The sequence below is a fragment of the Vombatus ursinus genome, unplaced genomic scaffold, assembly GCF_900497805.2.
Source record: "Vombatus ursinus unplaced genomic scaffold, bare-nosed wombat genome assembly UNPS02014784.1, whole genome shotgun sequence".
In the NCBI taxonomy this organism is placed as follows: domain Eukaryota; kingdom Metazoa; phylum Chordata; class Mammalia; order Diprotodontia; family Vombatidae; genus Vombatus; species Vombatus ursinus.
In genome coordinates, this window is record NW_020954562.1 from 32,005,649 (window position 1) to 32,016,961 (window position 11,313).

The window sequence follows — 11,313 nt, forward strand, 5'->3', positions numbered from 1 at the left end:
TTATTTTGACTCACCAGCTAACCTCCATCTCAGAAAATTAATTTCATCCACTTGTTGGTATTTTTTTTTAATGGTATGTGAATGTTGACAATTGGGTTGATGTATTTTAGGCTACGGGCAATGGCCTGATCTTCATTACAGTAATAAAACATTGGAAAATAACCAATGAAGTGTTGTACATTCTCTTAATGGGCAAGAATTTCCTAACCACTAGAGCAACCTCAAAATGTATTAGATTGTTTCATTTGGTAGTGGGTTATGGATTCAAGAAAAGTCGGGATAGCATTTGTTGGGGATGTGTTTGGGATTCCTGTTCAGGTTGGAGATAGACAAAGTGGTCTCCAATGTCTTCCAACTGTGAGCTAAATCTGTGATTCTTAATTTATTCTGATAATTGTTATCCATCTCCTCATGGGGATGGAAAAAATAATACGAAAGGATTAAGTTCCTTAGCACTTATAGGCATAAGTCATAAGTAGCAAACTTATGTACAATCAGCCTAAACTTGCTTAGCACAAAATTGTTACTATCTGGCTTAAAGGACACCAAGTTTGGGGGAAGGGGGCAGAGGCAAGATGGCAGAGTAAAAGCAGTGACTTGCTTGAGCTCTCCCCCAAACACCTCCAAATACCTATAAAAATGGCTCTAAACAAATTCTAAAGCAGCAGAACCCACAAAAAGAAAGTGAAACAAATTTCCAGCCCAAGAAAACCTGGATGGTTGATCTGAAAGGTATATCGAGCCAGGCTGAGAAAGGAACTCAATTAAGTGTGGGTGCGCAGGCTGCAGAGAACCTGGAGCAGGCCTCAGAGGACTGAATCACAGGCAGTTTTGGCAATTTCCAGAACTCTCAACCCACAAACACCAAAGACAACTTAGAAGGTAAGTGGGAAAAGCGTTTCTGAGGTGAGAGAGAGAAGCACGGTGGTCTCAGCTCCAATCCTGGAGGTTGGCCATGGGGAGGTGGCTGCCTGCTAAGCTTCCAGTCCACAGACTGGGGGGTAATTGAGTGGCCAATCAGAGGAAATTTGCAGGGATCTCTCTGCTGGTGCAGGATTCTCTTGTTTTGCCTGTGCTTGGATCTGGGTCACAGTTCTGGGTGGCAGTCCTGGTGCTAGGAGGAGTACTGGAATAGTAGAGCTTGTAGTGGCTGTGGAGAGGAAATCTTCCTCACAGTTCCAAGGCAGAAAAGAGTGTTTGTGGTCACTCATAGATCAGAGCACAGGCTAGGAAAGGAGTAAACACCTTGCCCTTGATCATAGCACCTTGGAAGAACTGAAAATTTACAGGTCCCTAGAAGTATCTCTGAAAACAGCTCGACAAAACCCCTGAAGCTTGGGACAGTACATTCTCCACACTGGAAACAGACCCCTGCCTTAACAAAGAGTTTATAACTCAAGTAATTGGCTGGGAACACGAGCAAGCAGGGCAAAAAGAGTCAGACTATATTATCTTACTTTGATGGCAAAGAAGATCAAAACACACAACGAGAAGAAGAAGACGAAGATGAAGCTCCTACATCTAAAGCTTCCAAGAAAAATATAAATTGGTCCCAGGCCATGGAAGAGCTCAAAAAGGATTTTGAGATGCAAGTAAGAGAAGTAGAGGAAAAACTGAGAGTGATGCTAAAGAAGACCCAAGAAAATACTGAAGAATGTAACACTTTAAAAAATAGCCTAATCCAAATGGCAAAAGAGGTCCAAAAAGCCAATGAGGAGGAGAATGCCCTAAAAAGCAAAATTGGCCAAATGAAAAAGGAAGTCCAAAAAGCTTACTGAAGAAAATACTTCCTTAAAAATTAGAATGGAGCACTTGGAAGCTTGGGACAATTTGAGAAATCAAGGCACTGTAACACTAATGCAAAAAAAACTGAAAAAAAATAGAAGAGAATGTGAAATATCTCATTGGAAAAACACCAGACCTAGAAAATAGATCCAGGAGAGAGAACTTAAAAATTATTGGACTATCTGAAAGCCAGGATCAAAAAAACCGCCTGGATATCATCTTTCAAGAAATTATCAAGGAAAACTGCCCTGATATTTTAGAACAAAAGGGTAAATAGAAATTGAAAGAATCCACTCATTACCTTCTGAAAGAGATCCCCAAAGGAAAACTCCCAAGAATATTGTAGCCAAATTTCAGAATTCCCAGGTCAAGGAGAAAATATTGCAGGCAGCCAGAAAGAAACAATTCAAGTATTGTGGAAACACAATCAGGATAACACAAGATTTAGCAGCTTCTACATTAAGGGACCGCAGGGCATGGAGTATGATATTCTGGAGTGCAAAGGAGATGGGACTACAACCAAGAATCACCTACCCAGCAAAACTGAGTATAATCCTCCAGGGTAAAAAATGGTCATACAATGAAATAGGGGACTTTCAAGCATTTATGAGGAAAAGACCAGAGCTGAATAGAAAATTTGACTTTCAAATACAAGACTCAAGTGAAACATGGAAGAGGTAAACAGGAAAGAGAAATCACAAGAGACTTATTAAGGTTAAACTGTTTACATTCCTGGAGGGAAAGATGATATTTGTAACTCATGAGTCCTTTGTCAGCATTAGGGTAGTGGGAGGGAAAAAATACTTATATGTATGGATAGATAGATAGATAGATAGATAGATAGATAGATAGATAGATAGATAGATAGAGGGCACAGGGGGAGTTGAAGATGAAGGGGTGATATCTGGAATATAAAATTAAGGGATGAGAGAGGACTATGCTGGGAGAAGGAGAAAGGGAGAAGTAGAATGGGGTAAATTATCTCACATGAAAAAGACAAGAAAAGGCTTTTACAGTGGACGGGAAATGGGGGAAGGTGAGAGGGAATGAGTGAATCTTATTCTCATAGGATTTGGCTTAAGGAGGGCATAACATAAACAATGGGGTATGGAAATTTATCTTACCCTACAGGAAAATAAAGGAGGAATGGGACAAAAGAGCAGGGTGTTGATAGAGGGGAGGGCAGATTGGGGGAGGGGTTAATCAAAAGCAAACACTTCTGAGCAGAGACAGGGTCAAAAGAGAGACTAGAATAAATGGGAGGTGGGATAGAATGAAGGGAAATATACTTAGTTTTTCACAACAGGACTACTATGGAAGTGTTTTGCATGACTACACATCTATAACCTTCATTGAGATGCTTGCCTTTTCAATGAGGGTGGGTGGGAAGGGAGGAAGTGAGAAAATTTGTAACCCAAAATTTTAAAACCATATATTAATAATAACAAATTACATTAAAAATAAATAAAAAAAGAATACCAAGTTCTCAGGTTCAATCCTTATATGGGTAGTCTATTTTTTCTTTCTTATTTAATGCAGGTTGGCATTAGCAATTAATCAATATAAATCAATAACTTTCATTTAATCAAACAACATTTAACATCTCTTTGAAAGTTATTGATTTATATTGATTAATTGCTAATGCCAGCCTGTGTTAGAAGAATTTTCCTCAATTGAAGTGATATAAAACATGCATTTCCTTCAGGTGACAGTGTAGAATAGTTGAAATATCACTGGACTTCTTAAGAAAACCTTCACTGAAATCACAGTTTTTACCAGTATTGTGATCCTGACAATTGATGCAGCCTTTCTTATTATCAGTTTCCTACATTGTTTTTACTATAGTCATAATGTTGTTGAGAAGAAACTTTTTAAAATCTCAAATCACTATAAAAATGCAAGGTTTTTAAAAAATTTCTTTGTTTGAATTAATCTTATTGATAAAGTGTTTTTAACATTACATTCATGAATTCATTCTTTTCATATTTTGATGACTGTATTTCAATATAGGGTTTTTTTTTGTAATTCTCTCTATTTTACTTTTATGCAATCAAAACAGATTTTGTGAGAAGAGGTCCATAGGCTTCACCACATTGCCTAAGGGGACCATCATACACACAGACACACATACACACAAATTTAAGAACCTCTTCTCTATGACAAAATGTTTATTTAAAAAATAGAGATATTCAAAGGAGAACTCACCTATATATAGTCTTAAAATTGTTCATACATAACAGTATTTATGAATATGTTTAGTATAATATGTATGGCTATTCACATATTCACATATGTATGACTATATATCTATATCAAAGTATGAAAATTCTTCTAAAACTTAATTTTTGTGAGAGCGACAATGCATGTATATGTATATATATATGCATTTATATACATAATGCATATATATGCATTATATTGAAACAATATTATTTATATGAGATACAATAGTATATATATATAATACATTTCAATATAATTTGTTTCATATTTTAATTTATTTAAAACATTCTGAGGAGTCTATACACTTCTTTCTGTTGATATGAGGGACCACCAGGCTTTCTCCTCTCTTGCTGCTGCCTCCTAAGGTCTTACATGTCCCAAGTCTACTCCCTGAAATCTCCTGGTACTTTTGTATGACTTGCATATGTGATCTTAAGTCTCCTAGGCCTTGCTTCCACACTACCACAGCCTGTTCTGGATTTCTAGACTTTGCTATTTGCCTTGCATCTGCACTTTCTTTTATGTATTGATTCCCACAATTAGAGTTGGAATTCCTTGAGAGCAGGAAGTGTTTCTTTTTTTTTAAAGGCAATTGGGGTTAAGTGACTTGCCCAGGGTCACACAGCTAGTTATGTGTTAAGTGTTTAGTCTGAGGATGGATTTGAACTCAGGTCCTCCTGACTTCAGGGCTGGTGCTCTATCCACTGCACCATCTAGCTGCCCTGAAGTGTTTCAATATCTCTATATTCCCAGTTCTTAGTGCATGGTAAGTACATAATAAATGTCCTTTTATCTTCATTCATTAATAATATATGCAATTCACTGAAAATAGAAAGACATGAACACACACACACATACAATCCTTCTCCCTCTCTGAATTTATATTCTACTGGAGGATCTATACACAGTTATGTAAGTATAAGATGATTCAAGGTTGGAGAAAACACTAATAACTAGGAGGATAACAAAGGATTTCTAGTAGAAGATAAACCCTGAGCTGAAGTAGAAGATAAATCCTGAGTGAAGCTCAGGAAGCTGAGAGGCAAAGATGAAGAGTACATTACAGGTGTCAGAGAGAGTTAAGTTCAAGAAAAAGAAAATTATTTGGGTTGACTAGAATATAGAGTATATGGAGGGAGATAAAGTGAAATAAGCTGGCAAAAGAACTTTGTAGCCAATATCTGGAGGGCTTTAAATACTAAATAGAGTTTTAAGCATCACTGGTGAGTCATTGAAGGTTGTTGAATGAATGAATGCATAGGTTAGAAGAGAGGTTCCCAAACTTATTTGGCCTATTGACCACTTTAAAAAAAATTACTCAGCACCCACCCTCCCCCAAAATTTACTTTCTTTAACTCTTTAATGTTTTTTTAATTTGCATCATTGTGTATATATATATATATACATATATATATAGACATATATATATATATATATCTTGAAGTGACACATTTTAAATTTAATAATTTATTATAAATTTGTAGGGATTTTTTTCTTGAATTGAAATTTTGATGATGTGATACTGAATCATGTAACCATATGGTATTGTATTATAAACAAGTCATTACATGCACATATTCCTGCCAATACATGTTGGACTTCCCAACAATGTGTGACATGCTTTCTCTCACAGGACTTGACCACTGATGAATTGCAATTTACATTTTGCGTGCTTATTTGAAAAATAATGTGATCACAATGACTTTAACTCTGTTACACAATAGGTAAACATATATGAAGAGTTTTTTTTCAAAATTTTCTTATCTTCTCTTCCTTATGCTTCCACCACCTCCTTATTTTTATTCAACACCTTCTAATTGTCCCCGAGACAACTATCACACCCCTGGATTGTTTCAACACCCCCCAGGGACTGTATCCAGGGGGCAGTATCTTCCACTTTAGGAACCTCCAACCAAAGATATACATTAGGAAAAATATTTTGATGGCTATATGAAGGATGAGTGAGACTGGAGAAAGACCTGAAGTTAGGATTATGATTTGAAGGGTATTGCAATGCATCAGTTGAGGAAAAATGGAGCCTTGAGGGTGGTGGTCAAGTAAATGGAGAGAAGGGGACAGAATATTGGACAGCAACAGTCCTTTTACTACTCCAAATTCAGTATGGGTTTTTCTGGGTAATCATAGTTATATAAATATGGATCAAGACCCCATCTCATGCATTCCCTACTACCAGACTAAGCAGGAGTTATGAATCAGAGAGCAAAACATTTAACCAGAGTAGAATTGAATTTAAATAACAAAGAACAACAAATGACAAAAACATTCTCAGCCACATTCCTCCATCTATAAAGGGGTATGACATTCCAAAAACTCCCAGGGACATATGGTAAAAGAAGGGAATAACTTTGGAAACTGAACCATCACTTATGCCTGGACCACACTAATTAAACTCTGAGCCAATACTTCCACTTAATGCAAGTATGGTTTCCACATAAGATAGAAGTTAATTTTCAGCACATCACTAAATGAGTAGACAAGCCGGGATTCCACTACTACTATTATTATCTCAATTATAAGTAACATTCATAATGACATGTGATTATTTTTAATTACCAAATATTATATTGGTTACCTTTTGACTTAAAGGTACTAGATATATACATCAAGGAGGTCAATGACAGGGAGAAGAAAGTCCCATATACATCAAAATATTCACATCACTTTTTTGAAGTAATAAATTAATTAACTGACAAGCAATTATAAGTGCTACTCTAAAACAGGCATTGTGCTAAGTGCTAGGGATATGACAAAAATTAAACAATCCCTTTCCTCAAGAAGTTTACATTCCTAAAGTCAAGAAGACCTGAATTAAAATGAGGCCTCAGACATTACCTGTATGACCCTAAGCAAGTTATAACCACTTTTTCCCTCAGTTACCTCAACTGTAAAATGGGGATAATTACAGCATCTACCTTTCAAGTTTGTTGTGAGGATCAAATGGAATCAGATATAGATGTGGATATAGATATAGATATCATATATTTGTCTCTATATGTAGCACACACACATACAGACACATATATACACAAAAAAGATACAAGATAATCTTGGTAGAAGAAGGCTCTAGAATCCAGGGAGACCATAAAAGGTCTTATTTACAATATGACACTTGAATTTTAGAACTGAAGAAAATTATTATTTCAAGAATTGGAGGAAAAGAGGTAGTTAATTCTGGGCATGAGGGATAGTCAGTGCAAGGGCACAAATAGGAGAGATAGGACACTGTATGGGAGGAATAATAAAAAGAATAGTTTGACTAGACAGCAAGAATGCAGAAATCTCTCCTTTGATAGAACTTACAAATCATTATCCAGCATTTCCGTGATTTTTTTAAACTAATGAGGAGCTCAAGATATCACAAAGCATCTCATTTGTAGTTGGATACTTATAACTGTTAGGAAGGTCATTCTTATACTGCATTGATGTATACCTTCTGGTAATTTTTTTTCCTGACCTGAGTAGAATTATATGGAATATTTTGACTTTCCTTATGAAGTGAAAAGTTCTTTAAATATTTGAAGTCAGTAGTCATGTCTTCCTCAAGCTTTCTTCTTTAGCTCAGCTGCTCATATGACAATTTTCAGACAAACCAGTATCCCAGACACCCTTGACTACTTCAAGATGAGATATTTATAAAGTAATACTATGATCTAAAAAGAATGCAAAATACCACCTTCTTTGAAGTCCTTTCACCCCAAAACATTGCCAGATAAAAAATAATCCTCCTTTGGCTATATTGAGCTCTTAATATTATGGCATTTTCATTTTTCCCCAGGGCCAGAGATGAATTTCCTTGTAGATTTTATCATGCCATTTCTTTTTAGGACTGTACCACCTCAGAGATATTATTCAGTGGTTGACTTTTGAAAAAAGAACAGATTTGATTACTCGTATTCTAAGGAAAAATAAAGATAGCTCATCTTGTTGATTATAGACCTATTTACCTTTTTAATACTAGCATTAAAATGATTATTAATGAGGCTAAATGAAATTTTTGCAGTACTTATTCATCCTGATCAAAATGGCTTTATGAAAGGAAAGCTTGTCCAAGAAAACATCTACAAAATTACTCATTTGAGACAGAGATTAATTATTCAACTGATCACATATTTACTTTTCATTTGTTGCTAAGAAGGCATTCAACAAACAAGATTGGCCTGACTCTTCAAAATAAAGTAAGTTTTGGTTAAATTAATCTTAATTATATTCCCCTAAAAGTTAATTTTTCATGGAAAATGGACTTTTTGCACTTTTATTTCAATAGTGCTTTCCATTTAATGATACTCCTTGTGTGCTCATACGCATTCTAGTCTGGCATCTGTTTTATTCTAATACTGCAGAGAATTAGAGGCCATTCAAAAAGTTTGTAATGACTATTCTGCAACATATTGCCACGAAAAATATAAACAATTACTTTAGCTGATAAGATTATCGTGACCACCTTATCCAGAATTGCAAGATTTAGGAAGGTCAGAACTACCTTACTTAATGAGATTTAGGAAAAGACAAATCTACTATCCCTAATAATTCATCAACATATACTTATTTAGTACTTTTTGTGGGCAAAGTACTATGCTGGGGGCTAGGGAGATATGACTTTTATATAGGGCATGATCCTTGCTTGTAGAACTTACAGTCTACAGCTTTTGAGAAAGTCTTCAAAAGCCATGGGACACACTAAAATTTTCAGTCACCTTTCATTTGGCCTCTATGTAAATAGGAACATAGAAGGGATAATAAACATACTGGGTAAGGGGAAGAAAAGGGAAGGCAAGGAAATAAGCATTTGTATCATGCCTACTATGTACCAGGCACTATGCTAAGCATTTTACAAATAATATCTCATTTAATATTCACAACCACTCTGGGAGGAAGATGCTATTATCTACATTTTGTAAATGAGGAAACTGAAGCAGACAGAGGTTAAATGAATTGTCCAGGGTCAAAAACCTAGGGCAGTCCATTCTCTATCTACTGTGTCATCTGGCTTCCTCTGATAGATCCAGAATTTGACAAGATCATAGCAGACTAGAATGATGGCTTGAATATAATAATAAAATTAAATTTAATACTGATCAGTTCAAAATACTGTAAAAGTTCAAAGAATCAGCTATACAAATACGAGATTGGAATGGCATATACAGACAAGATTCTTGTGAAAAGATGTGGTAGTTTAGTTAACTATAACCTCAATTTCAGACAACATGTGGTGTGGTTACCAAAAAATCAAATGTAATCTTAGCCTTTATCAAGAAGCATATTGTCAAAAATGAAGGTGGTTATAGCAAACTATAACTAGTACTTATATGACACTTTTAAAGTTTGCAAAACACTTAAATATTATCTTTCTTGATCCTCAAAACAATCCTGGGAGACAAGTTCTATTATTATCTCTAATTTACAGATGAGAAAACTAAGACAGAGAGAAGTCAGGTGACTTGCCCAGAGTCATACAGCTAGTAAGGAGTCTGGATTTGAACTCAGGGCCTTTCTGACCCCAAGTATAGTGCTCTATCTAGTGTACCACTTCAAATAGACAGCAATTTTTTGTCATACTAACATATCATGTCTTATCCGAATAATAATTTTCCTTTTGTAATAACCAGGCTAAGAGAAAGGTTGGAGACTGCATTCAATGTACTGACTTTCAAAAACTGACAGTTTTAAAACTTCATCTTAGCAAAGAAGCTCTATATAGATTCTGTAATTAACCTTCTAAACAAGGAGGCAAATTCCTTGCTGATTGAAAATGTAGTGTGTCTGCAATGCCTTTAAAAATAGAATCAAAAATATGAGCAATCAGGAAGCCATCTGTTTGTGGGACATAAACCTAAATGTCCAGTCAGTTATTACACATTACTGTCAATACTGTCAGGCATTTATTCTGAAGCTGATTTTTCTTATGGGAGCAGAACACTGATTTTTGGAAATTTATCTTAATGTTCTGCTTATCTAAGAGTTAAAAGATTACAATGACAAGACTTAATAAGGTTAGTTAGATTGTACCTACACTTCGGAATCACTGGCAGGAAATGGCTTAACAAGAGTGATGTACCAAAAAAAAAAAAGTGGGGCTGTAATAACAGCCATGCCCAACAACAGTTTCCTTTTAGCAAATTAGCATTAGCTCTGGCTAAAAAATCCATTTTCTTAGGTTATGGCTTGGCCTTCCATTGCAGAATCATCTTTATAGGTTAATAAGCTCATGAAGTCATAGATTCAGAGTTAGACAGGACCTTAGAGGCTACTGAATCCAATGCTACTCATTTTATAGATGAGGAAACTGAGGTACAGAAAGATTAAGTAATACACATATAGAGTCACACAAATAACGTCTTAGATTTATGATTTGAAAATGCAAATTTTCTTCCCAACTCCAAGGCCAGTGTACTGTTAACTTCAGCAAACCAGCCAGGTGGTACAATGTAGAGAGTGCTAGACCTGCAATCAAGGGGATTTAAGTTCAAATTCTGGCTCAGACAGTTTTTAGCTGAGTGACCCTTGGCAAGTCTCTCAGCCTCAGATTCTTCATTTATATAAGTATAATGATAGCACTTAACTCCTATTCTTATTATAAGGATCAAATAAAATAATATGCATAAAGTGCTTTGCAAATCTTCAAGTACTATATAAGTAACAGCTATTATTTTTATATACTTTTCTTTAACATGTGTTTTTAAAACTTTGGATTACAAATTTTCTCCCTTCCTTCCTCCCTCCCCATCCACCCTCATTGAAAAAGCAAGCATCTCGATGCAGGTTATAGATGTGTAGTCATGCAAAACAGTTCCATAATAGTCATGTTGTGAAAAACTAAGTATATTTCCCTTCATTCTATCCTACCTCCCATTTATTCTAGTCTCTCTTTTGACCCTGTCCCTTCTCAGAAGTGTTTGCTTTTGATTAACCCCTCCCCCAATCTGCCCTCCCCTCTATCAACACCCTGCTCTTTTGTCCCATTCCTCCTTTATTTTCCTGTAGGGTAAGATAAATTTCCATACCCCATTGTGTATGTTATGCCCTCCTTAAGTCAAATCTTCTGAGAATAAGATTCACTCATTCCCTCTCACCTTCCCCCATTTCCCGTCCACTGTAAAAGCCTTTTCTTGTCTTTTTCACGTGAGATAATTTACCCCATTCTACTTCTCCCTTTCTCCTTCTCCCAGTATAATCCTCTGTCACCCCTTAATTTTATTTTCCAGATATCACCCCTTCATCTTCAACTCCCCCTGTGCCCTCTATCTATCTATCTATCTATCTATCTATCTATCTATCTATCTATCT